This window comes from Phalacrocorax aristotelis, chromosome 3, assembly GCF_949628215.1.
Source record: "Phalacrocorax aristotelis chromosome 3, bGulAri2.1, whole genome shotgun sequence".
NCBI lineage: Eukaryota > Metazoa > Chordata > Aves > Suliformes > Phalacrocoracidae > Phalacrocorax > Phalacrocorax aristotelis.
In genome coordinates, this window is record NC_134278.1 from 116,672,694 (window position 1) to 116,700,513 (window position 27,820).

The window sequence follows — 27,820 nt, forward strand, 5'->3', positions numbered from 1 at the left end:
CAGGGGAAGGGTGTTTGCTGGAGGGGGGGTGGTCGCAATGGAGAGCAGATGTTTCGGTTGCCGGAGCTGCCAGGGGTCTGCGTGCCGCGGTGAGGAACAGTCCCTAAGCCACCCCGGGCTGGGGGGCGGAATACCAACAACCCTCTTTTTAAGAGTTTACCCGCGAGTGAGCGTGTGCGGGAGGGGAGGGGGCGGGGGGGGTGCCCTTGCCCCGGTGCCGGCCTCGCGCAGCCAATCTGGGGCCGCCGTGACGTCACGCAGCGCTCCCGGGGCGCGGGGGGCCGCTGCGTGGGGCCGGCGCCGGGGCCAGGTGACAGGGCCGGGGGGCGCGGGGCGGCCGGTCGGTGCCTGCGGCGGGCCCTGCGTCGCCCCGCCAGCCGCCGAAACGCCCGTCTTAACTCGGGGCGCGCCGTGCCGCCTGCTTGCGGCCCCGCTGTCCCCTGCGGCTGGGGAGGCGCACCCCTGCTGCTGCAGCCCGTGCGCGTTTCGTTTCTGTCGGGTGGGGGGGACTTGAATGAAAGGGTAATAACCCGCCCGCTGCCTATGTCTTGCTGTAGGGGTCGACGCCAGAGGTTAAGGGTCCGTCTGGGCAGAGCAGTGGTGTCAGATGGAGGTAAGGGTTTAAAGCCCCAAAAAAGCTAGATATACATTCTTCACTTTGTAGGTAGGAGCTCAATTAAAGCACTTACACACGTCAAAGGTAAGCACATTCCTCAGTCTCTGCCTGATGAGAGCCATAGATTTGAGATTGCTCTTAGCAGAAATCCTAGCAGGATTAGGAGGGATGGTATTCTTTCTTGGTTTTCTTGATGTTTGTAAACCAGTATGTATTCCTGAAGAACAAAATAGAAACAACAATTGTACACTTGGAATTAATACGTAAACAAAACTGCCTATGTTTTTCTCCAATGTGTCTTAACCAATGTCACCCTTTAGCATTGTAAATAAAGAAAAAAACAAAGCTCACAAAATAACCCGAAGGTTACATCTTCTAAAATACTCAGAAGCTTATGTGTCCTAGTTCTTTCCAAGAAACTTTGTGGAGAATCAAACGGTTTGCAAATCCCATAGCTTGGAATGTAGGTCCTCCTCCCTGGGTTCTCCTCTGCTCTTTTCCAGAGCTTTAAGGACACTGACCCTGGCTTCAAACTGATGAGATTTTGTTTTTGAATATGCTTGGCTCAGCTACGCAGCCGGCACGGGAAGCAGGAGGGTTTTACATTGACAGGATTCCAGGCAAGAGCCAGTGTTGGGAGCACAGTGGTCCCTTCCTCCTTAGTTCTCATCTATTTAAAAATGCTCAAAAATAAATAGCTGTTTTAAATAGATGAGAGTTTGGAGCTTTCTATAGTCAGAGTGTAAGGGAGCCACACTGGCATTAAAGGCTTCTGCTCCTGTGCCTCCAGTGCTCTGAATTGAAACCCAGTGCTGAAAAGAAAATGTCACTAGCACTGGGGGCTTGTAAATCCACAGTGGGTTAAACTGAAATAAAACTCCCTGGTGGTTCAGAAAAAAACTGAGCTAAAACCTGAAGGTAGCTCCAGCATGAAGATAGCTAAGAAGTTAACTGAGAGACCACTGCCTCCTCTCTTAGAAAGTGTACACATTTGTTTTTTTAACGTGGGAGACATTCTCACCAACTGAACTGTTCAGTCTTCCGAAGGCTAATTATTGTCAATCCTGAGCATGCTGAATGTTTTTGCAGTGTTGAGGGAACAAAAAAATACCTTGAAACCAGAGAGGTGGGGTGAGGACGGAGTAAGTAGAGAGGAACTGATGTGGTACTCAGGATTGTTGCTCTGCACAGGGCTGCTGTCCTTCAGAAGTTTTCCAGAATGAGATCACAACCATGTGTGTGGCTGGGTTTTCTGAACAGAGGGCAAAAACTGCATCATTCCACAGCAGAAGCCAGTTGCTTTTAAGAAACATGGGATTGAAGTCATGTCATGCAGGGGGCAAATGCAATGTATTACTGGCTACTGTGCAGCAAATGGTAAGGGACCTCAAGGGAAAATATATCCACAAAGGTGGATGCTTTGCATAAAATGATCTAGGTTCAAAAACATTATTGAAAAAAATGTTAAGTATTAGCTGAGATTAATTGGTTGAGGTCAAGTACTCCTCACAAATTTGCATGGCAGATCTGACTTTCAGTGTTCTTTTTTTCCTCCAACAAGGAAATCCACACTTCTCCATCTGTCCGGTTTTGGTCAGCCTTTCCCCCCCCCAAGTCTAGAGGGTCTTGGGTGTTAGGGATGTAGTTTGGCTGCAGTAACATGTTGGGTTGGCCATAGAAGTTTAACAGCTAAGAGAGAGAACTTCAGTGAACTGCCACTGCGGTCTAAACCTCAGCTCAAACTTTCTTTGCTCATAGAGTCACTGCTTCCAAAGAACAAAAAGTGCATGGGTCCAGCACCAAACAGCTAGATGCTGGCCTTTCAAAAACAAGCCAAGTGGCTACTAAAGTTCCTGAGGATCCTCTAGTAAATGGCATCACTGCTCATAAGAAACCTCGTCTGGCTGCCTCCCCAACTCCTGTGGAAAAGGCACTGACTGAGCTTGCTGTTAGAAGCAAGGGTTAGTGTCTCGCACCACCTACCAGCACACCACTTTCTTAAAGAGTTGGGAAAGCAATTCACGCTGTTTCTGTTCCTTTCCCCCATGGTTTGTGACTAAAGGGTGAACATAGGGAAACATGAAGACAGGTCCTTAGCCCATACGCCTCCCACCAGAGGGGGAGCCCTCGGGGTGCTCTGCTGTAAGTGCGTAACTGAGGCTGAGAAGGACAGAACTGGCTGGAAGATTGGGAGCAGGATGGATGCAGGAGGCAGAACTACTGTCCAATGAGATGGCAGGATTGCTTCAAGGGCTAAAGGTTTCATGGACAGGGAAGCCAGTTTGAGGGTGTCAGTAGCTGCAATAAGAATCAAAATAGCATTATTCAAACCAAAATAAAAGCAAGAATTAAACTGCTGTATATGTTTTTGTTCAAGACTCATGATTTTGGGGCCAGTCCCATGAGTTGTGTGAGGAAGGCCAATTGGTTTTGAGCCGTCAAAGTTGGCAGCACTCACACTTCCACAGTTCTTTTTCAGCAAATGAAAGATGACTGTGGCCCCGTGTCTCATGGAGGATGTGTTTGGTGCATAGGCTCACAGGGCAAAGCAGGGACCTTCGCAGGACGCTCGAGGGAAGATGCACGTTACATTAAGGGTGTAGTCACCTGGGCGTGGGTGATCACTCAGCCTTCCTTGTGCAGCATAGCGCCGCAGTGTCTCCCTGATCCCTACCTCCCGGTTAGCTAGGCAGCAAGGTGAATGAATGGTGGCGCCCCATGTGTCGAGCTACAGGGCCAGCAAGTGGCTCTGGTCCTCCTGTAGGTCCACCAGGCAGCAAGCCTTAGCCTGCAAGGAAAACTGGGTTGGGAGCTCACAGTTAACATCTTAGAGTTTGACAAGGTTGAACACTGTGTTCAGCCCCAATTTTGGCTACAGAAGAGCACTTTTACAGTAGTAGCTCCGTTAGCTTCAGTAATGTTACTCCAAACTTTCTGTGAGGTAAAGGAGGAAAAACAGTCTCTATAATTTCTTGTAAGCTGAGAATCAGCTGGAGACCTGTATCTGCTGCTTCCCTCTTCCGTACTATACAAGTATCTGCAAAAAAACGTTGTATTTTGCAGGCTAAATCATACCTTTAGCCACAGCTTTGTACAGGTAATGTGATTCCAGTTTAGAAGGTATTTCTTTCGAACAAAAGAGAACAGCTCAGTCTCATTGTCATCAGATCAGGGAAAAAAGTAATTGACCTTTATTATGTCACTAAAGTATATAGCACACATGACTCTGAATACATAAATGAAGTAGATTTGCAGAGTAAGACTGTTTCGATGTTAATATCACTTCTACAAGGTATTTTCTGAGCAGGACTGTACCTTCCAACCATGACTGTTGTTTGTTCCTTCAGGCAGAAACTGTAATTACTGTATGGTTTGCAACTAATATCCTGGGGCCTCAACTGTTCCTGAGTGTTACCATGGTATAAATATCATTAATAACATTTCACAAAAATACAAGTCCTGCTTACTCTATTCATGTAGGCACTTCCATTCACTTCTGAGGAACTCAGATAGTCAGATGAGGTCTGGATGGATGTGTGAGGTTTAGAAGGAAGTGGCTTAGCTTTGCTGAACCCATTCACTACCAGTGGTCTTCCTTTGTGACTTGGAGATCTGTAACGATCAACCCTGGCTCATCTTGGTGTTTCCAGACTCACACTACATTACCTTGGCTAAACAACCTTCCGCCTCCCCCTCCTTGGATTTGCTGCCATGAATGCATCTTTGTAGCGCCTTCCCCAGCACTTCCTCTGAAAGAAGCCGTCGTCTCCCAATGCATCGTTATTGCCGCTGCAATCAGGGCTCTGTTGCATTAGGCACTATACACATGTGCCAGCAGATAAATTGTACCAGTTTTTCTGACTGGGAGTCACACAGTCCTGAAGCAGACTAGCTTTTCATGGATGAAGGAACTTTTATGGTGAGACTTAGAGGTTGGTCTGTATATGAATTCATATCTTGGAGCAATATCGGTCCTGGGTGGCACTGGGCATCTGGAGCAGTCAGATTAGCATGCAGGGAGTCCAGAGCTGCAAATCTGGATGGGAAAAGAAGACAGACTAATGACAACCAGGGTAATGGTCCCCACTCCCCCTCAGACTACTACCAAAAGAGATTGCCATGAGGGCTTTTTTTTTTTTTTTTTTTTTGCATTAAGTCACACTGAAAGTTGGATCTGTTTGGCAAAAGTCTAATGCCAGTCTATCACTACTGACCACCATCATATCCAACAAGATACATGCTTAAGGTAAGTAGGAGTTGGCTTCTTTTCAAGTTGCTGACATAACTGTCGTAGTAAAAGAAGTTGTGTGGATTTGCATAATCTCAAATTCCACTTTCCTGAACTAGCAGAAACCTCTACTAGAATATTTGGCAGTGTCATGATTATCCTCACATGCATAAAATAACTGATTCAGAAATTCAAGATTGTTTCCAAGATATGAAAATCTCCACAATGTGCTTTTGCAATTATTCTTTCCCTCAAGAAATTAAAAATATCTTGTTTACAAAACAATTAAAATATCCATTGAACTTTTAAATCACACTATTCCTTTCAATTGCTTGTTTCTTTGTACAATCCTGTATACATTGAAAATAAATAAACAGCAGAGGAAATTAGGTGGAAAGGACCACAGAAATGAGAAAATACATTTCATTATTCACTTTACTGTAGGAGAAGACATGTTTAAACTAACACATTCTTCTCAAAAGCAAAGTAAATATTATAACTAATATTTGAAAACTCTCACACCATGGCTATGTCATATGCCAAGAATACTAACCTCTACAAAAATAAACTTCAGCAGTGGATCTTGATTTTTCACTGTTGCACTGTGTGCTGCTCAGGCTTATAAAAGCTGAAGGAAAAGCGTCTGCGTAACATAAAGCCCATCCTGACTTGAATTAGCATCAAAGAATATCTTAAAGATTTCATAATTTTACATAATCCAGCAGGCCAGCCTATCGGCATAAGTGGAAGAGAAGCAGAAGTGGTATGAGACTATGGGAAGAGGAGCCACGGCTCGTGGGAACACCAGCCATGATTACCCCTGCAGCAGCTGCTTAATAACCTGAAAGGTAATGTTTTCATGCTTGGTCTCCCTCTCTGACAGCTTGGGATGATGCTGGGTGGGTGGCTTGGGCATCTGCTTTAACACTTTAACCTTGCTCTCCATGTCACAAAGAGAGAAACCCAGCCCTTCTTAGACTGCTGTGCTAGAAACTAGTACCTGAGCTTGACTGTCAGGGTAAACAATTGTTTAAAGACCAGCTGGGCACACAGAGCAGCAGATCCTGGCTCTCTGGAATTAAAAAAGGGCAGAATACTACTTCTAATGATGCATTTGGAGCAGCTCCCAGCCGCACCAATGTTAGAGGTTGGGAGTGTGTGTATAGGTCCTCTGTCTGCTGCTCTTTCAAGTTTTGTGGTGGAAGGTGATGAAATGAAAATTACAAGGTTGTTTTTTTTTTTAAAAAAAAGTAGGGAGAAAAATGCTGGGCTTTCATTTCCATCAGTTTTTCTCCAATAGCAAAAGGTGTCTGCAGAGGTGTTTAATGTCAGTCTGCAGTAAGTCTGTGTTTTGCATCAGGATGCTTGAACACTGACCCTGGTCTGAGCAGGAGGACCTCTGAGGGTCCCCTCCACCCTCAGTCATCATGTGAGTCCGTGATGAGGTGTGGCATCATGCCTAACAAGCAGCCTTAGGTGGAAACAGGCACAGCTCGTGCCCATTTTGGTTGGGACAGAAACCAGTTCAAGAAAGTAAGCCTGTACAAGGCTTCCTGGAGGTGGGAAGGTACCTGAGAACTGGAAGAGCTACAGCATGCCAGGAGGGATGAAGCAGACCCTAGAAAAAGGTTAAACACCTGGGATAAAACATGACATCAGGCACAGCCTGAACTCATCTTGCCACCAGACAGGTTGTAACATAAGAGTACCATAGAGAGATAGGCCAGCCCAGCACAGAGCCTCACCTGTATTTAGAGAACAGAAATTCAGTGTGGCCTTATAGCAAAGGGGCTTATCCAGGAAGGGCCTGGTAGGGGCTGACAACACCAGAAAATTAAAACATGGTTTGTAAACAGCCAAATCAAACCGATGTAAGTGACTACTTCCAGAGCAGATGAACTGTAGCTGTCCCAAATAGCCTGCAAGATCCTGAGCAAAACAGGCATGTGGAGGTCAGAGGAAGCCAGTGACTTTATTTGTCCTTATCACACTAGCCTCATGTCTGATTCCTAATTAAGTGCTTTTTTTTTTGAGGCAGGCTAAGTATGCCCAGCAGTAGTTCAGTTGCTGTTGCATTCCTGCACAAAGGGATGGCATTGGGAAGCCCTGCTCCAGTGCGGTCTTCTGGGACACAAGAGGGAGAATGGGGGAAGGACCTGCCTAGCAGTTCTAAGCAAGAGGACTGTGATCCTAAATTGTGTTCAATGGACCACCACCCTCCACAAAGGGGTGGAGCAGGGACACAAACAAGTACATAGGTTTTTTTTCTCAAAAGGCTTCAATGTGAGTGAGCTGCAATCAATGGAAAGGCTTCCTTCTGATTTTGCAGGTCTCTGGATTTAAGCCCGTATGTGGAGGGTAGAGTATTTTGTGCAATGGCTTTAACCTGCCTCAGAGACTGTCACATCACCAGATCCTTTTTCCATTCCTGTTGGTTACAGTCAGTTTTGCAGTGTTTGCCTCCTGGGCTCAGGACACTGAGCCTAAACAAAGGATGATTGGGAAAATTATAAATTTGTATCCTCCCTTAACAGCTGTGTTTAAAATAAGTCTCTATAATTATCAGATTGTTTTAAGCTTACCATCATAATTTACTGTGCTTCCCTAAAGCAGTAGCAGATGAATCTAAACAGTGCACAGCTTGTGGTCTGTCCACAGCATGCCCACGACATTGTCCTAGTCTCAGACATTCCCATGAAGGCCAGCCGGTGAGTCACGCAGCCGCAGCTCCTCATTGCCGGCAAAGGGAGCCCACCTGAGGGGCAGCCTTTCACTCTTTCCTTCATCCAGGCACTCACTCACTTCTCCCAGTGGGGCTCCAGTCTCCAGCACAGGCGGTGTCTCCGCAGAGGCACGCTGATGGACTCTTCAGAAGTCTTTTGCACACAAAAGCAGGCACTCCCGCTACACATCTGCAGGCTGATTTATTAGAATACACAGATTTGCAGGGCAATATAATATTGTATGCAGCAGATAAGAACAGCATGCACAGAGTCTTTTAGCTGTGCACATCTGTATTCCTATCTGGAAATAACCTGCAAGTTAGATTCTTGTTTGAATCACATGTAGTTGGGGTGTAAAGAGTAGAGCCATTATCTGTCCACACTAGGGTCATCCAGGAAAGCAAGCATTTGTAGCAAGAAGTTTAAGATCGTGTAACCCTTTTTTCTTTTTTCTCATTTTACTTGTGTAGACTTTTAGCCAGCAGCACACAGAAAATCTGGAAAATTATCTAGATTTGGGATCCATATGTAGATGAATTTGCTAGCTTTGTTCATATTAAAGTTTAAAATTTTCAGAAAAAAATGCAGATTTCTATCCTTTTCATTCAAAACAAGCATAGCATTTTCAAGGACCACAGTTTTGACCTATCAGAATATGTACAATCTTGAACTGAAAAGATGTAATCAGAAGACAAAAAGAATGACCTACATCTGTACAGAAGCTTCTCATCTATTCCTATTAAAAGCACATCGATGGCCATCTCTGTCCTAAGATCAAGTAATTCCTATATTCTAAGGATATACTAATATCCTTAGTATACTTCTAAGATGAATTAATCTGTGTTGCCCCTCATTTTCTATGGGGCTGCAGCAATGGCTGACGAGGATGGGGATTCTTCTCCAGAATGGTAAGTCTGATGATTTCCAGCAAGGTCCCTTGCAGGTGCTTTTCAAGCAGAGTTGATTTAAAGGCAACTGCAATTATGAAAATTAGAAATCATGACTGCCAACTATTTAAACTGAGATAAACCCTTTCCAGTTGAGAGAAAGTGAACAAAGACCATGTGTAAGTCCTTAGCATTGACTGGCAAAACACAAGTGGGTTTTTTGGGTGTTTGCCAGTTTTGCTTAAGATACACTACCTAGTATTCTCAGGGTCTGCGGGAATCTCTTGTGATTCTTTATGGTTAAGTCCATCAAATACTTACATTTTCAACTCCAGTGTTTCATTATTTAATGCAGCTTTGGCAAGCCACAATTGTACAGTTCTTCAGTCCTCTCATCATATACGTTATCATGTATCTTTCAAAGACTAGAACAGATTTCTACTAAATGATTTAGCTCTGCTCAAAGATAGGGCTGATAAATTGAACTTTCACTCATACTGCCTGTTATTATATTTTGTTTGTTGTAAAATGAGGTGGTTTTTTTCCTTCTGAAAGAACTTAAGATTTTGTTTTATTGCAGAGAGGATCTAAGTGATTTGACAACACCATTAGGTAGAACAAAGTCGTCTTACAATACTGTGTAAATAATTAGTTACTCTGAACAAAAGATTCACAACAGCAGTTTAAGTATTTCCTTATAATTTTATGTAGGGTTTGTAAAAAAAAAAAAAAACACAAACCAAAAAACCACAAAAAAACAACAAAAACAACAAACCAAAACCCAAAGATCCATGTTCATAACTCCTGTATTAAAAGTGTCTGGTTGGAATCTGCATCCAAATCTCTTCTCATCTCTCTTTGTCTCTGTGATCTTCAAGTTTTCAGGTAGGCAGCGCCTGAGGATTAAGTTCTGCCCTGTTCCAGGGTAACTGGTGAGTTTTGCTTAACTTATGCATGTTTTAGACTGCTATTAAGAGCTCTGATCAGTACATTAGGGAAGTGGGGTTTTTTTTCCCCTTTCTTTTCAAACATGTCTGTACAGATGAGCTGAGGCTGCATTTGCATTTAAACTAAACGTCTTTAGCAAGTAATTTTCTTGAATGTAACTCCAAATTTTTCCACAGCAGATTTTTTTAAGTGCCCATAATGTTGTCACCAGGCAAGTGGCTTATTATTCACATTAGGAATAAAAATCAAAAAAGAGTTTTGACTGACTTCTGTAATGGAGCTTTTTGTGAATGAGAATATGGATATTGTATTGTTGAAAGAACTACTAAGGATTCTCAGTTCCTCAAAGCAGGGAGCATTTTTCTTTATTTTTTGGTAAGTGTGTCTGCTTTAAAGAACAGTGTGATGGTTTGTCTTGTGTACTGAAAAAGAGTTAATGTGACTATCTAATTAAGTACAACATAGGTATTGAATACTCCATTAGGCAGTTTTCACAGTTAAAAGAAACATGCTTTAAGGCATCTTTTTCCTCTCTTGCTGTGCAATAATCTTCAGTACATGTTAGGCCTTTATCCTGTATCATGAAAGCTTATCTTCTCAGCAAAGGAGGCTCCAAGTTCTCTCTCACTGGTAAAGTAGTTTAGCTCTATGCCAAACTGGAAAATTTCACCCTTCCCCAGGGGTAAATAAAATCCCTATAAGCAAGAGTTCAAGTTGAGCAAGTTCTTCACTAGTTACTCTTTCCATGAGTCACACACTTCTCTTCTGTAGAATCTGTCCAGCTCCTTGTCTCAGCAATATAAGATCAGCGTAACCCAAACCACCCTTTATAGCCGAAAAGAATACTAACGTCTAATACTAACAATAAAAGCCCTCTGCAATTAGAAACCAAACTTTCTGCCTTCTTTTCCTTCTGCAGTTTTCTTCACTTTCCCATTCCTCTTTTGCTTTCCTAGGTCTGGCGCTCTAATCAAAACAATATGCTTACCTTTTGGGTTTCTCATATTGATTATTTCTAAAGCAGCCACCAGTCTTCCTAAAGTTTTTCAATCAGGGAGATGCTCTTCTTTTCTTATACTGTCTGACTGCATCTGCATTTGGAAATTACGTTGTTCGCATGTGATCATTCTTTGCAGTGCTCCAGTATGTAAGGCTTAGAATGAAATCAGCAGCAGTGTGGGGGTGGACGCCGAGCCTAGGTTCAAGGGCTAGCACCGCCTGTTACAGTCCACTTCTAATTTGTAATAAGATTCTTATCTTGGGAAAAGCTAACGCTCTTTGAGCATACCAGCTGATCCTGTAATCAATTAATCTTGCCCAGTGTCTTAACTATTCTATACAACCATTGTTTCCACAGGGTAATCACAGTAAGAACAATAAATATGAAAATGTTTTTACTTTTACGACTTAAAAAGACAGAAATAGTGTCTCAGAAGATAACCTGTTTTGTTCAAACAAGGAAATAGAGCACAGTAACTAGCTTCTTCCAGGGCTAGGTGTCATATATGGTACATGGGAAACTTTTCTTCAAAAGTAAGAAAACAACATTCAAAAGAACAATGAAGGCTTAAACTGAGAATGTGGGTGAGAACATGTGAGTTAGTTTTCGTCACGGATCGTGCTGATTCCACATATTACCAGCCCATCTGAAATACTGTGCACAGCAAGCACAGCGGTCCTGAGGGGGAGCTTTGATTTTTACTGGGTATTATGGAGATGCATGCAAAAAGGTCTGTGTATTGTCCAAGAGGATCTTGTCATAGACAATAATCCCACTGAAGTGCTTGGAATGTTTTCAGAGTTTCATTTTCCAGGATATGTCCAGAAGTGTAGCTGGTGATAGCTAGGCATTGTGGAAGATGAATTATATTCTCCTGACCTTCAGTGGTATGTTAAGCCACTAGTTAGCCTGTTGAATCCAAAAGGAGTTATACTACTATTTTCGCTGCGTAAACCTGTAATTTAAAGATGTTTAGAGTCACAGGTTTTGAGTATACTGGAGTAACACAAACGATAGCACAAAACACTTTCAACTATAGGAAGGAGCTATTCTTTGTTTATCTGTATTTGTTTTACTAGGTCTCTTTTTCTACCTATAGGTTTTATGCTACACATTAGGATTTATATATAACAAATACCAGTGTACTTAGAGGAAAAATCCAAGCCCCCTAACAGGTTTTGCTTTGTTTTTAGAAGTACAATGGTGTGAAAAAAATGAGCACGTTTCAGGTTCCCTTTTATCACTTTAGTGTGTTGTCTGGCTTTTCCAAACCATACACATAAATATGACTATATAACCTGGAGATAGGAAAGCACTTGTTTAAACATGCGCATGCCCACAATACCGTAATTTACAGAGACTCAGAGTTGGCACAATATTCTGACACAGAAATTTAGTGTTGTACCACATGTACCGAACAATTGCTCTAATGTTTGAAACACAATGGCCACACTGTTTTGTTTCCAAGTTCTTTAGGAAAAATCAGTACAGATTTTTCGGTACAATATTACCTCTCTAGGTACTGTAGAAAAGTATTCAGTGTATTTTATCTGAATATAGCTGTTACTTATAATACTGGAAAAAAAATTATTCAAATTAAAGCTTAGGCACAGCTTACCCACTGGCAAGTTGGGGACCAAACCTCTGAAATTCAGTGGAAACAGTGTGGTAGCCTGTGGATTCAGAAGCTGCAGGTGGAACACTAAAACACAAAACAAACAAAAAAAGAGGCTTTCTTAAAAAAAAAAAATCTCCAAGCTATATATACCAGTTTCATTGTTATACACCACCAACTCAGCCAAGCACTTTGTTTTATGAGGTGTTACAGAGTCAGAGGAAAAGGGGTTGGGGGCCTGTATAAAAAAGTACTAGTGCAAGGTAGGGGAGAAAAAAAAACATGTTTGTCCTGTTAGAAGATAATTCTTTGTGCTGGGTGCAGTTACAATATATGCTGTATAACTGCACACATCCTGGTGCTCCTTAGCCCAGAGAAGTTAACTCAGAAAACCCCAAAGGTATTCTCAGCTTAGCCTCACAGGTTTTTCCCCCATAACACTGCAGGGGTCACACCTCTGCATATGGCAACTCCTCAGTGAGCAGTTGTAATACAGAAAGATTTTGGTGACATGTTCATTCTAAGAGTATTTCTTGATGGCAAGTCATCCCTCCGCTTTCCTGGTATCCAAAACTGACCTTGTCATCACAACTCAAGGAAATCACCTGTGCAGGGCAGTTGCGCTGAGCACAGAGCTGCCAGTAGTGTGAGAGGATGTACTAGCCTGTCAGGAAATCTCTCTGGAAGGTTCTAAGTGGAGAAGACAGCTCAGCTGTTCAAAATGACATTTTTTTGAAAGAGACATTGAAAAATGTGAGCCAAAAAGTGATCTTTATAGCCTTGCAGGACCTCCATGGTCTCTGCTGCATTTGAGTCAGCTAGACAGAAGCCTCTGACAGAGTTACAGGAATGCTACAGCGATTATTTTTTTCCTTGCACTTTAGTCATTCTCAGAAAAAACTTCAGCTATCTGGGTTTAAACTGACACTGCTGTGGCTCACTGTCTGCTTCAGGTTCATTTCTAGTGCTATCTAGCTCTATTAAGCAGCTAACAATACACCTATGCAACACGTTTCATTTATAGACTTCAGCACACTGGCACAGCTGCACCCCTGTTTTACACAGGGGAGAAGTCAAGGAAAGTGAGACTGACACTGAACTTTCTAATGCTGCAGTTTGGGTGGCAAGAGGCTGACAGATATTACTTGGTTTTTTCCTCCGGTGTGCTGGAAAAGGGTTTAATTAGCCACAGTGGACTTCAAGTGTGCAGCCATTTACTGGGCTGAAGGGCCCTCGGGGTTCCCACGCCTCCCACAGGCACAGCTGGTTGTGCTTTAGGCACCGGGGGCTCAGCCCAAAGTGTGGCAGCACCCTCCCGCCGCAGCCCTGGGGCACAACACATCTGCTACTCCCAAACACAGCCCGCTCCCCCATTACAATGATAAGCAGAAATAAAGAGGCGGGAGACTGGCAGCCTTGGAAAGGTTGGTGCATGGCGTCAGAGGGAGGGCGAAGGGGAGAGGGAGACTATAAGGAGGGGGAGCCACACTGCAGAAATTTCCAGGAAGGTGAGGGAAAATGCATTCAGGGAAGGAGGAGGGGGGGGCCACTCTCCACCTTGTACACTCAAGTTTTGAGCCAGCAAAAAAACTAAGCATCGCTTAAGTGTCCTTTGAATTTGGGGAGCTGGAATACGAATGAGGTACAGTGTGCACCTGCACCTGGCAAGATGTGAATTAAGGGTGTGCAGGCAGATTTAAGCCTGGAGTTCCTTATTTTCAGTGCCTGAGTTTTGCCATCTTAACATTTTTCCACAAAGACATCTGTCTATGTTCCTGCCCTATACTGGAAACAATCCCAGATAGTCCAGTTCTCCTGATTACCATGCCCAGGTAAACGAAAGCTTAACAGAACAGGAAGCCAAGCCCTTATGGTTATACGGAACAAAATGGACCATAGGGCAAGATCCCGGGGTTAGATGGGCCAACAGTGCAGCCCTCGTTGTTAGGAGCAACCCCATGATCCATGGTGCGGAGGTAATCAACCTTCATTCATAGCCTGTAGAGGTTTTGACCCACCACTTCTTTGTAATGCTGACACCCTCTTTTAATTTCTAGCCTCCATTTATCCATCACCACTTTATATCGACTCCCTGCTTTGGGTGTGAGAATTTTCTTTTCATCTTAGCAAAGTTCAGAGCTTTTCCTGAGTCGATAACAGGTGTGTTGAGTTAATGGCAGGTCTATTGGCACATCACCTATGGACTAATAACAACTGCTATTTTAATAACAGGAATCGGTATTAGAAGATCTCAGTTTTGGATGTAAGAGAAAGACTATATATCTAGCATACTTCCTAACATCTTGCAATTGTTAATATAGAACATTAATTTCTTTTACAGAGATGCAGACAATGTACTTGACTTAAACCACTAACAAACATGTGATGTTTAAGAATTATTAAGCAGACTAACAGATTTATCAGTTAAATAACTAAGCTTTAGCCTGAACAAAACATTTAAATAGCATGGAATTAAGGCTTAAATAATCAGAGGCAGTAGAGACAACACGGTCAAATAACTTTTAAGAAAACACCAAATAATAGAGTTTAGTCTGACAGTGAAGCTTATCAGCTTGAAAAACATTAAATATTGGGAAGCATACAGTTGCTTGACAATCTCATCATGGCTAATGTGTTGAACAAGAAATACACACTGGGTCCCTCTTGTTGAGTATGAAATGCTTTTTACGTGGTTTAAGTGTTAAGGCATTTGTACATTTTCCGGTTACATTTCTAGGTTAAAAAAAATGAACAATGAACAGAAGTATATTCTAAGAATAGGCTGTCAATTTTTTTAGAGCACATGCATCCAAATACTTAGAAAAAAAACATAATCTGACTCCTTCTGAAACAGTTTAAAGAAAGTCACCAGCAGCTGCTAGGTTCTGATTTCCTTTCAAAATTAGATTATTAATTTAGGTGCAACTAGGAGGTAAATTTGGCCATCCCAGTTTAAATCTCGGTGTTCATATAAAGTTGTTCCCTATTTTATAATGATTCACTCTTTGCAAAGAAATTCTGAGTTACTGGAAAACTGTGCCATCAAACAGCTGGCACAGCCAATCAAAAATAGGATTTTCTTTTTAAAGTTAATATTGCCATCCACAGCCGTGGGTGTGTGTGGCTCTAACCCAGCTGTTCAGGACAACAAGGGAGCAGACAAAGGCATGTTTCTCCCTTTTGGGCCTTGCTGCACTGCTTCTGCTTAGCTTTTGCTTTGGGAAGTGAAGGGAGAGCACAGGCTGCTGGCTGGAGGATACCCCAGGGAGCTGATGGGCAGAGAGATCTGTTTCCTTGAAGCCTCTGCCTACTCGTTCACATGGGCACAGACAAGGACAGAAACATGGTGTGGGGTGAGGAAGCCAGGGGCCACAGCCTGCTTTGCTGTCCCTCTGCCTGCTGCATGAGGGAACGCCCCAGGCTGGCATGGGCCCCTCCAAAGGCTCCCCCGCTCACCAGGGCTGCTCCCTCCTGGAGACTGAACACTCAGCCTAACCCATTATAAGCAGAGAGTAAATTTCTGCCTAAGAGCTGGGAAGGGGAAACCAAAACCAGGCACCCCACCACTTTGAATCTTTGGTCATGTTTGAGTGAATGGATGTAAACAAGTGCTGTGATACCTCTGTGTGCATGGGAAAGCAGGCAGAAGGCAGGGCTGGAATATGCACATGGGAGGTACACACAAAGCCCTAAAAATAAGGGCTGTAAATGTACTGCAGAGTCAAAAGTAAGTGAAATGTTTTCAGAAAATCCTAAAAGGAAGAGTGGAAGAAAAGCAGACCAGCCCTCGGGGAACTCTGCTTTCCTAAGTCATAAAACCCTCTGTTTTTCCCGTCTGGAAAAGTTGTCCACAATGCTTAGAACAATATGTTTTTATTTTTAGTCTTTTACACCAAATAACCATTAAAAAAGTCATCAGTGTCAATGCTATGAATGGGAAAAAGTACCATCTTGTAGTTGAGAGAGATATGTTTTTAAAAGCTGGAGTTTGAGACATGAAAGTGAAATTGTTGAACAAAGTTCACAGGTAAACTTAGTATTTCAGAAACATGTTTATGTCCTTAATTAAAATATGTTTTCCAAATTGCTTTAGTTTTTTATGTCTTATGTAAAAATATTCCATGTTCTTCACTTATGAAATTCACAGAAATTTAGAATCTCATAAAGTTTTGAAAAATGGATGCGCCAAATGTGTTGTTAGTAAACAAAAAAAAATATTTTATTGAATGAAATGGCTTGAAAACCAGCCAAACTTCCAAAATGGAAAGGAAGATACATTTTTTCTTCTTTTTCTGTAGACATCTGACTGTGCAGGAATGCTTTGTTGAAAATTTAAAGATGGACAAATAATCAAAAACTTGGTGGAGCATGAAGCAGCAGACTGTATTAATTAAACCACAATTATCTTTGTGGCACTATTTGGTTTTGCATGGTTGTGCAGTATATCCATGCGTATTGTATCTAATCCTGCTATCGCTAGATAGACAAAACTCCAGACATCAGGAATTTGGTTTGGCTAAGTCAAGCACAGTGACTTATTTCAGCTGCTGATATCTGTTTCTTAAAAAGAAGCATTGTTACTCTTTCCTGTATATTCTATAGCTGTACTGTATGAGGCTCAGATCGCATGGGCACGCTCAAGGGAAACCTTCAGACAACACCCAGATATTGCAGACATTTATAAAGCTGTTAATGAAGCTTTGCCTGGGTGTGTTGCTGTATCTGCAGCTCAGCCAGGTCACAGACTGAAGCTCCTTGGCACCCTTCCATCTGCTCACTGTTGCTTTTTCTTCTTTCCCCTGCCAGAGGTTACCTTCCTCTGAGATCTGCCTCTGTCACCGCATGCTTAGGTTGACACAGAAATTATGTATTTGTCGTTGTCATGATTGCTTTATTTAGCATTGATATCTCTCAATAGGTACTCACTTTATGGATAAGATCCCACCTGTATCTCTCTTAGGTCAGGGATAGTCATTAGCTTTTTAGTTTTTCATGGGTGGTAACCAAAGTGGAGTGATCTTGGTCAGTGGGCTTACTGACGCCTGCACCCACCAGTGCAGCTAAGGCTGCTGTAGGAGTCCAGAGTTTATAGCAGCAGAAAGTCATCAGAAGCACTCCTTGCTGCAAGGGGCTGGGGAGCCCCTCTGGGTATGTGAGCCCCTCTTGAGCAGCCCTTCTGTGAAATGGAAACCTCTCCTCCAGTTTGCTGGGCTAGTCCGTATTCTCAGACTCTGCTGTGCCATAAATGCAGACTCCCTCAGATGCCGATCAAAGGCAACCTTTTAGTCCCAGTTTGGCACACCACAGGATAGGTGTTAAGGAACAGATACAGATAGGGTTTCGCTGCATTAACATGTGTGGCAGGGTTCCCCAGAAATCTAACAAACTGTAAGCGGGGGACAAGGTGATCAGAGGCCAAGGAGTTTTGGCAGCCTGCTGCTGCAAGCCAGTGTTTACTCTGTGTGTGTCATGGGCAGATCCTGTGCAAAGGTCACAGCAAGCTAAACATTACAAATCCTAAAAGGTCCTTGCACAATTAACATTTTAAAAATAATATATATTATATAAACTGCTGTGTTTTAAAGAGGCCAGGAACAGGAGAAGGTAGGCTGCAGCCAGGAATGTGCTAATTAAAATATACAATAGAAATATTAACCAAGTGACCTTAGGGGTGGGAAGGAGGCAGGAGGAAGGGGGAAGACATGACATAATCCCCCTAGTACCATGTTATATTCCAGTGCCCTGAGAAATGGGACAGACAGACAGGAAGAGAGCAGTCCTGCCATCCTGGCTGGGAAAAGCTGTCTCCACCAAGGCAGCATCTCTGCCTGGGTCTAGAAGCCACATATAACATCTGAGCTGCCCACCAGCGCACACAGTACACAGTGGCCTGCAGCCTCATGAACCCATGGAGACCCTAGACACGATGCTTACCAAATGTAGTTTTAATAGTGGGTTTGTTTTACTTTTCCCTACCTCTATATTACAGATCAATGGTTTGAAGTAAGCTGCTTCTTTTAGCCTCAGTTTAAGGGAAAATACGACTGAGAGCAACCTCACACAATAAAGCACTCTGTTGCTGTGAGCATGGCAATGTTTAAAGCTTTTCCTGTAATCATTATCCCTATCTATATTTTTCAGGATACTGCAATGATAATATAGTCAGCCTCCTCTTAGTCACACAGGCTGTTTGGGAGATGGTATCTCTGGGTCTGAGGTGTGGGAGCATCTGCCAGCAGACTGCTTTAGCCAGGAAAATCCTCTGGCACACAGGGTAAGCCAGGAGCCTGCCAAGTACAGAGCACTATAAGGGAGTTTGTAATGAAGCAATGAAGCCTGCACATGCTGCTTTGCCTCTGTCTTCTTGCTGCTATGGAGGAACATTCTTATCTTATGGCCCAGCTCCTGGCTTGTTTTGTTTAGATCTAACAGTTCATCTTCCTTTTCTGTCCTCAGCTGATCTTGCAGGTAAGCTGGGCTCTTCCTACTGAAAAATCCTGTTTGTCTCTATGCCCTCCCTCCTCAGCACCACCCTTGTGTGTGGGTGTGAAATTCCTCACTTAGTTCTTTCTGTCCCTTGATCATGACCTGATGTCTTTATCAGCATCTGACGTTCAGGCTGCTGGGCATACAGCACACAGCAGCTTGGGGCTGGATTTCCCTGGCAGGAGCCTGGGGAGCTGCCAGCAGTAGTCATAAGGAAGAAGGATGGAGAATCTTAGCTAAATTCTGTCACATGAATATACTGTCTTAGAGTGACTAGGGACCTCAGAGCAGCTGGGATATAAATGCCCTTTACACCTGCCCACAACTTGCTTGCATACTGTATTTTTTCTTAGCATTTTCTTCCTGATCTTTTGAATAGCATTTTTGAGCAGCTTTTAGTATCAGCAGCAGAATAAATAGGGTAGTCCCATTCAACTTTAATTTGTAGTTTGTGTCAAGGATAGTATTCAAATATCAGCTCTTACTACTATAATTATATAAACTTTCTTTCATGCAAGCACCCAGTCAAAGGAATGCATGTCCATACCAAAAGTTCTTTCAATACCTTTGCTGGCATCTGTTGTATATTGCCTGAACAAAGAAAGAGAATGGGTCTTTTCAGGCATTTAGCAATTCATACCTAAGGTCTTTGTTTCTGGGGTCAGGAATGAAGCTGGTCCCAGGAAAAAAAAATGGTTAAAAAGACCTCAATATAATCTTGTTTCCCTTCATGATTAACTGCAGCTAGGGAAAAAAAGGGATCTCTTTCATGAGCTTTAGGTTGCTGGAAACATATTGGAGTCACACTGCTTTGTCAGCTGAACAGGAGCTCCCAATGTGACACACTGCTAAAAGAGACAATGATGCTCTTGGATACACAAACCCAAGGGTACATCAAGCGGGATGGCTATCGTATGTCTGCATGCAGTCCTGAGCAATTACTGCTAGAATACTGTCCAGGCTTAGTGCCTGCTGTTCAAAAGGGATGCTGATAAATTATAGAAAGTTCAGAGAAAAGCCACAACAGTGATTAAGACAGACATGACCAATCGTCCTTGTCCTATAAGCCCTGTACCTAAATCTTGGTTTGCTCAAAAGCCAAGAAATGGTAACTCCAGGAACAATCTGTAGAAGACAACATTGGTTCTCCAGGAGTCCCACGGCTCACTGCGTGAAAGGTGAGACAAGGCAATGAGAGAAGATGGGCTGGTGACTCACCTTCCGTAACCATGCGATGGTCCTGGCATGAGATGGCACCTTAACTGCTAGCAGTTCATGTAGCTTAAGAGCTGCTGGTTAGCCACCTGGAAAATAAACATCCTATATGAGAAAGACTGTGAATTCAGACTACTTAGCTCATCAAAAAGAAGGGTAAGCACTGACATGTTCAGAGACTAATACATAAATAACACGACTTGGATAACAACTGTTCAATTCAGCAAAGGGAAAGAACTCTGAAGGTTGCTTATGAATAGTATCCTCATTTCTCAAGGTGAACAAACTCTTTTTGAATGTAATCCAGCATCTGGCATTTTGAAACAGAAAGCTCAAGGCAGCCATAAACTCATCTTCTTCCCTCTTAAAGCCATTCTCCTCTGCACAACCCTGTGCACAAATATTGCTTATTCACATGGTTGTAGTTGTATAACTAAAAGAAATCTCACAGAATTTTTTTTTTTTTTTTTTTTTTTGCTATATATCCTAAACTCTAAGCAGTCCAGGTATTCTGGCAGCTTGCCTCTTTTCTGATGGTGGCATGTAACTGCCGACAGTGTACATGTACCAGCAAATTATGCAGGGCCTTTGGACTTACTACAGAAAAAACCCACTCAGAAGCCCTTGGCCAAGACGACCGTGCTACAGAGTTTTAAAACCTCACAGAGTATTATGGCGCAGAGCCATTTTTTACAGTCCACAGGTATGCAGAAGAGCTACTAGGAGATGAAGAAAAGCAGGGGATTCTGGGACACCAACACTCTTAATTACAAACCCTTAAATAACATTAACTGTATTTTTATGAAACGTCACAGTCCTCCTTTCTTGGCTTCCTTAAGAATAGGCTACTAAGAATCACATGACAACCATGAGCACTTCAGCAGCCATTATTGTGGCTAGTGGAGTTTTAAAACAACAAAAGAATTATTGTATGTTACTATTAAATCCTCTTTGTCACCACTGATAGCATTGATCAAGTGGTCTTTAGTGAATAAATCATTGGTGAATTACTCTTTTTCTTGGTCGGCTGTTGTGTTCACAGGACTCTCTTATCCTTTGAATGGTGGACAGTATGTGTTGCTGCTGGGAGGCAGCAGACAAAGTCAAGTTGAGGGCTTTGGGGACAGGCTAAGAAACACCAGTGGAAACTTGTGCAATGAGTGAGAATCAGCCAGATTTAGAAGGGATGGAGAAGCCACGGCTGTAAGGTAGATTTTGGACAGCCATTTAGATTATCTTCCTGATGATGTAGCTGATAGTTGCTTTTAAAGTGATTTCAAACATTGTTTGTTTTTCTGAGCAGTTTCAGAAACCATCTCAAGCTCCAGGAAGTCAGGTGTTGTTGAAATAACTTGCCAGAGAGGACCACACCAACAATCCTTACAACCACAAAGGGAAATGCCACTTTTTCACATGCAAACATGTTAGAGGAAGAAGAAAAGGAAAAGTCATTAGGAGATTCTTCCTCTAAATTTCAGAGTTGCATATCATAATCCCCTGTGTGAGTCCAAATGTTTTTATCATGAGCGCAACTCTACCAAATTAAAAGGGAGCTGTAGAAACCAGTAAATCAACCTATACTTGCTTTCTGTACCTCAATATGCCACATCCAGTATCCCTGTAGTTTCCAGTGATCAGAGAAAGAGCAGCCTGTGACATTAGGCAGGTATTTTTTCTCAGCAGTAAGGGTTTGTTTCCTATTTCTCCCTAATGCTCTGTCCTGTCTCCAGCAGCAGGCCCTGTCCTGGCATCCTGAGCGCCATCCCTACTCCTGCGCACCAGCCAGGCAGGCAGTGAGAATCTGTGCAATGAATTTTGCAGCTACTCTCTGTGTGCACCCGTCAGTGTCACTAACCACATTCCTGGGACCTGACACATGCTGGAACACCTCTCCTACGCATTTTTCTCCTCCAGTTTTGGCTCATTCCGGTGGTTTTCTTAGAAAATTGAACTAACTATGGTCGTATGACTTTAAAACATAAAGCAGACATTTTGGCCCCTCAGCAAAAGTTTTAGAATGAAATCCCATAGAAATGTACAGGTGGTGTTTTGACCACCAGAGGGTGCCTGCATTGTCCTAGATTCACAGTAAAGACAGAAAATCATGTTTTAGGAGAGGAAGAAAACAGCAAGTATGTATTTGTACTAGCACCAACAGGCACTGAACGATGACCAGCTAATTGCAACACACCAACAAGATGAAGGGAGAGCAAGTTTATGTGGGGTGAGCAGGAAGTGCTGCCTGGCACCTTTTCCATCAGCTATGCCCTGAAGGTATCCTACAGGGGAAATTCTTGAGGAATAATACATGGTTTTCTGTGATTCTGTATGTGAAATACGATGAGATTATTTTGACTTTTGTATTGAACCACTGTCTCACCCTATGTTCATTTCAGGAAAATAATGCTGTAGATGCAAGTCAAGTTTTCAGAACTGTTATTGAATTTCATCCTATTAATATCTCTGTTTTAATTTCCATGAGTCATTTTTCAATCGTCAATATTTTGTCTACATTTTGCATAGATCTAAGGCAGAGTTAGGCTTCCCAGCTACAGTACAAATAATACATTTTGGAAATACAGTTTCCAGTTAATACTTCTAATTATAGCAAGAAATTTTGGCACAAAATTTAACATGGAAAATCTTAAAGAAAAAAAAGGAGGGGATTACACCTAAGGAAATGAACTGATATACAACAGAGAGATATAACTTTTCCTCAATACCAACTTAGTTATTGTATTGTAAGTCTCTAAAGCACTTGTTTTTCCTCTGCCTGCACTTGGGTATTTTCATCTGTAAAATGAATGCAAAGCATGTGTAATACCATACCCCATGACTGTGCTCTAAGGCAACTTTCAACAAGCATCCATACATAATAATATAAATAACAGGGCAGCAGAAATTCTAATCCAGCATTTAATGTAAAAAATCCTGTTTATGTTCTGTGACTTTTACAGTAGGTCATCTATACAAAACAATGGCATTAACACCACCATACAGAATTTAAAAAGACAGGAAAGTTACTGCTGCTTGAATAGCAACTGACAATCTTGCATGTTCTTGCTTGGAAACATTGTACAAAGAAAATAAATCTTCCAGTTGAAAGCCTCATTCCTAGAGTCACCCAGTAATATATAAATAGGACCACTTAGGCACACAGCATTTGTCCCCCACCCTGATTTATTAATCTATTTGTAGTGGATATGAGAGCTTGTGGGTGGTCTGACATGGTCCTCATTCAATTTTCTTTAATTACTCACTTGATTTCACTTGAAAGAACTATTAAAACGGCATCTTAATTGCTCAGTGTTATCCAGAATCTCTTTCAAAGCCCATAAACTGTCAAGGATTAAAAATGATGTCACTTTTCTGAATTCCCTATTCAGAGGGGGGGAAAAAAAACCCAAACAAAAAAAAAGAATCCCCATCCAGCCAAAATAAATACATAAACACATAAAAAATACACAGCCCTTGAGGAGGGGGCAACTGTCTCCCTATGCTGCACTTTTGCTGTGAGCAGGATTTGGGGAAAACAGATGATAGATGAAGCACTACAGCCATAAAGCTTTAGGCAGGAGGGGAAAGTCATGTTTGGGATCCTCAGATCCTGGAAGATGGAGGTTCACAGCCACACCCCACTCCACCCTCCAAACACACAGGAACTGCCATCCTGGGTCAGATGAAAGATCCATTCAGCCCAATATCCTGCCTTTGACAGCAGACAGAGGCAGATGCTTAGGAAAAGAATATAAGAACAGGGTGTGTGCAGAGTGATTCCCCCTCCACCCACCCCCCACCCCAAATATCCTCCCTGTTTCAACAACCAGCAGTTTAGGGATTTCCTGGGCCAGATGTTGCATCTGGACCACTGCTTTTGATAGCCAAATAGAAATTGAATCCACTTTCTACTAAAAGAATGATACGGAGTCTTGGCTGTAACTGCAGTCTCGCTAATGCAGTAGCAACAACAGAGAGTGGCTTCTTCTCTGAGTTCAGAGAAGGTTTCTTCCTGTTTCTGACCTTCACGTATAAAAACGCCATAAATTCAGGATTAGCACTAAGGAGAATTAATAGCCATTTGAATTTATAAAGCTAGATTATGCCATCAGTAGCCTTATTACGCAATCTATTAGTTGTGTGGAAAGCCCTGTTTTTTACATGCACAAACATACAACTTATGTCTGCAAGCAGACGTTAACTGCAAGGCATATGGATTCTACCCCTTAAATATCTTACATATCAGAAAAGTTTGGTTGGATATTTGATTCAAATGTACTTCAGTCTAGCTGGGAACTGGAAAAAATAATGAAAAAAAATAGATAAGTGTTGGTGTAGAAGCATGGGTAATTAATGCAGTTGGCCATAACTTCCCTTGAAGTGCTGCAGATTCCTTGTGCAGCAGACCTCCCATACATGGCTATAGGGACCAGCTCTCATGGATCCAGAAATGTGATTAATTTTTGCCTTTGGAGAACGGGAGGAAGTGAAGAGAGAGTACTTTTTTCAGGAAATCAGATTTTCCTGTGCTTGATCTCCATGCACAGCTTTGCCTTTTCTTTGTTTTACTAACTGATTTGAAAGAAAAATTGTCTTTTATTTCTGCCTGAAATAAAATAATCTCCCCTTATCCTCTTGATCAAATGCCATCTACTTTTTTTTTTTAGTTTTTATTTTTATGGAGTTAACTCAAGAATAACTGAACTCTGAAACCTGGCATGCAAATAGTTCTAATCTTAGTGTACACACATGTTCAAGCTTGAAAGCAAACTTAGTAAGATAAAAATAAAGGTGCTGGCAATTCTGAATATGGCTGCTTGACATCTGCTAAGACCTTTAGAATGTCCTGATTAAACTCCCCCATATTTTGTGACTTGACACAGATATACCTGCCTGATCCAGATGCTTAGAAGGCTCTGCAGTGGCAGCAGACAATGGAGAGTGGTGCTCACAGTTATCACAGCAGAACCTTGTGGATGGTGAGAGAAAAGGAAGAAGAAACTGCTTCAAAACAGACATGCTGGAGAGCATTTTCTTCTAAGAACTGCAGCTCCCAAGTATTTTGGTTGCATTCTGCTACTTTAAGCACTTACTCTAAGCGGTTCCTGTCATCAGTTACTCAGTGTATCAAAATATACATTGAACTGGTCAGGAAACAAGAACATCACTGACTAATTTTGTGACAATTTAGCTCCTATTAACCAGAGTCTTCAGGAACATGTTCACCTTCAAGGAAGAACACCACTCACATCCCCAAACAGTTTGCTCAGCTGGAGTTTACTTAGTTTGCAGTTTACCTCTCCAAAACCCAAAAGCCATAAACCCTAATTCCTATTCACTGGAGTTCCCAGCATCTTTAAGCTGCCCAAGAGAGTTGAAATTGAGACATCCCCCAAGATCAAGGTCAGACCTCCCGATAGGTAGGGGTGTGCAGGTCTTCTCTATTTCTTTATTTCTCTCTCAGGAACCTTTAGAGAAGTCAAACACCCTGAAGGAGCTGGGGTCCTTTCAAAATGCTTCTTGTCTCATGGAGGGTCACAGGCAGTGGAAGTAGTGCTCACTTTCCTTCAGTTGCCCCTCACTTCCCTTCAGTCCTCCCACCTCTTCTTTGCCTTTCTGCCCAAACCTCTTTGCACTCCACCAGGCAGTCACCGGTTCTGCCATCCCTGTGCAGCCATACAAGGGGGGTAGAAGAAGAGAATCTGTCCACAGGGCTGAAAAGGGAAGATGAGGCAAATGGAGAAACAAAAATCATCCCTTTCTGTAGACCCCCTTTCAAGGACAGGTGTAAGAGGTAATCTTGCCTGTATCTTTTGGCAATTATATTACTTTTAAAATACTATTAATTGATCTTCACATTGTCAATAAATTATTTTAAAATAATGAGAAAGTATTGCTGTGTAAACAGAAATTGTCAGAGACTTTACACATCGATATGGCAAGTTAGGATTCCCAGAAATATCCACCTGCATGTCACATCCAGTGACTCCTGTTAGAAAGAGTGGCACCACTGCAATGTGTTAACTCACACATGGGTGTGCGTATCACTTGGGAGAGCGTCTGGCCTGAGCCCTGCAATACCCACACTGGTCTTAAAGTTAAACATTAATCCATTGAAAAGAAGAGAATGGATAGTTCTGGGTAGCGGTGAGGCATACACACATAAGTAGAACAGATACTGGCAACCTTCAGGGCCCCTGAGATGCAACAGATCATCCATCTGAAAAGTCTTTTCTATTATGTGAGAAAATGCACTTATATAACCTCTGAATTTTCTGAGCATGAAGCATGGACAGTTTCTCTGACAATGTTACAAATATAGAAAGACTTCAAAGTAAGTTCTAACTCTAGGTTGGATTTCTCCTCAAGAAACGAAGTACTGAAAGTCATTGCTAGCAGACCAAAACAAAATATACATTGTTGCATTTGTGTGTCTATTTATACATTAGAATTTGGCTTTTTCTCAAGCATGACTTAAAACCAGAAGAAATGGATCAGTTTCCTCTGCACCTCTGTATGTGTATACCTGGAAACAAGTACATAAAAGAACGGCAGTCATAACACGTATTTTATAATTTAAAAAAATCCTCCCATGGGAAAATAATGCTGAAAGTGGCTTTTTCCATTTCGTTAATTAGAACTCAAATGGTTTCCAGTTATGAACATATAGGCAGAAACACTCATTTCTTGAGAGCTTACTTACCCAATTTACAGTTCATGTCAGTTAAAATTCAAGGAGCCATTTAGCTTTATGCCTCGTACTGGCACATGCTGACTGCAGACATGTAGTCACACACAGTCCTGCAAGGACCACCCTTGTCAAGCTTAAAACACAGTTTTCCAAAATGCAGCAATGACAATTCTGTTCAAACAAGACATTCCAGTAGTTGTAATTACACCGTAATCGGAACCATCAGTGGAAGCAGCATATTTTCTAAGGAACTGCTGATCACTTCTGTCCTATGCAAAATAAGGGGGATAAAAAAAAACTAATTAAAAACTGCCTTTGGAATTTTACACTAAAGTTTTTTTAAAAACTGATTTTTTTCCCATTTGCTGCTTGCCAGATGTTAACAGGATTGCTGGTGCATTTGCACACCTGATGGAGATCTTTGAAGGCAAAGTTTATAAGAGACATATAAAATGCATCTCCTATTCTCTAACACAATTTATTATTTTTAACTACCCCAAGTGAAAGCAATAAAATTCCCTGCTCAGCACTTGAGGAATGAGTATCTGACAAGGAATGCAGCAGAATTGCCCCCAAATAACTTTGCCCTGACCCACCAAACACAGGGATAAAACAAACGAGATGGTTCTTCACTCCCCTCCTCCTTTTCTGAGAAGTCAGCGTTCTCCACTGAAAATAAACCAGTGTCAGTAAGCGATAATTCTGGAATTCTCCCTGGGAGTTAAATCCCAGCGGAGACAATAAATCACTTCATGAGAATGTGTCCTATTGTGAAACGTTTGTATCAGGGTCCCATTGCACTGTCCTTGGGTGCATTCTTTTTTTAATAAAACAGACATTTTACTCCACTTGGGCACATCATAAAATTGCCACCAAATAATATTTCATGTGGCAATTCTGTAATAATCAAAGAGACATGCCGGCTACATTATTCTAAATGTTAGTCCTAATCCTCCAGGCAAATACGAACGGATAGTGGCAATTTGTGTAGTCATTGGAGCATAAAAATGAACTTTTAAAAATATCTAATGCTTAAAAAGCAAACAAACAAACAAACACAATAGTTTACTTGTCAGAGCACAAACAACTTGCCCACAAAGCATCTGAGAAAGAATGAAATGGAAAAAGTTTGGACAAATCCAGTTTAGTCATTGTGTGCTGGTCTCTGCTTGCACTACGAAATGTTGATGCTTTCCTATTTTATACTGGCATGAATGCCACTGCACTGAAGGAGCAACAAAGGAAACAATAATGTGCACAAGAGGAGATAGATTTAGCAAACTGAAAAGTATTACCTGTTTCCCTGCTACAGGACAGTGGATACCATAGCTATCAGTAGATGCGTTAGACCAGAACTATCAAAAAGTGATTGCAGAGACAAACACCAGATGTGTAAGTGACATTGCAGATAGAC

General features: G+C 42.1%; 1 long non-coding RNA gene across 2 annotated transcripts; it reads left to right on the top strand.

Moving 5' to 3' along the window:
• On the top strand, nt 1–26,808 carry LOC142055376 (uncharacterized). 2 transcript variants are annotated; one of them, XR_012659910.1, is made up of 5 exons: nt 1–89; nt 558–613; nt 5,567–5,692; nt 6,879–9,386; nt 24,599–26,808. It is a non-coding gene; the product is annotated as an uncharacterized LOC142055376 (long non-coding RNA). The 2 variants fall into 2 exon arrangements; XR_012659909.1 differs by having other exon boundaries at nt 6,883–9,386.
• Nucleotides 26,809–27,820: the final 1,012 nt, after the last annotated feature.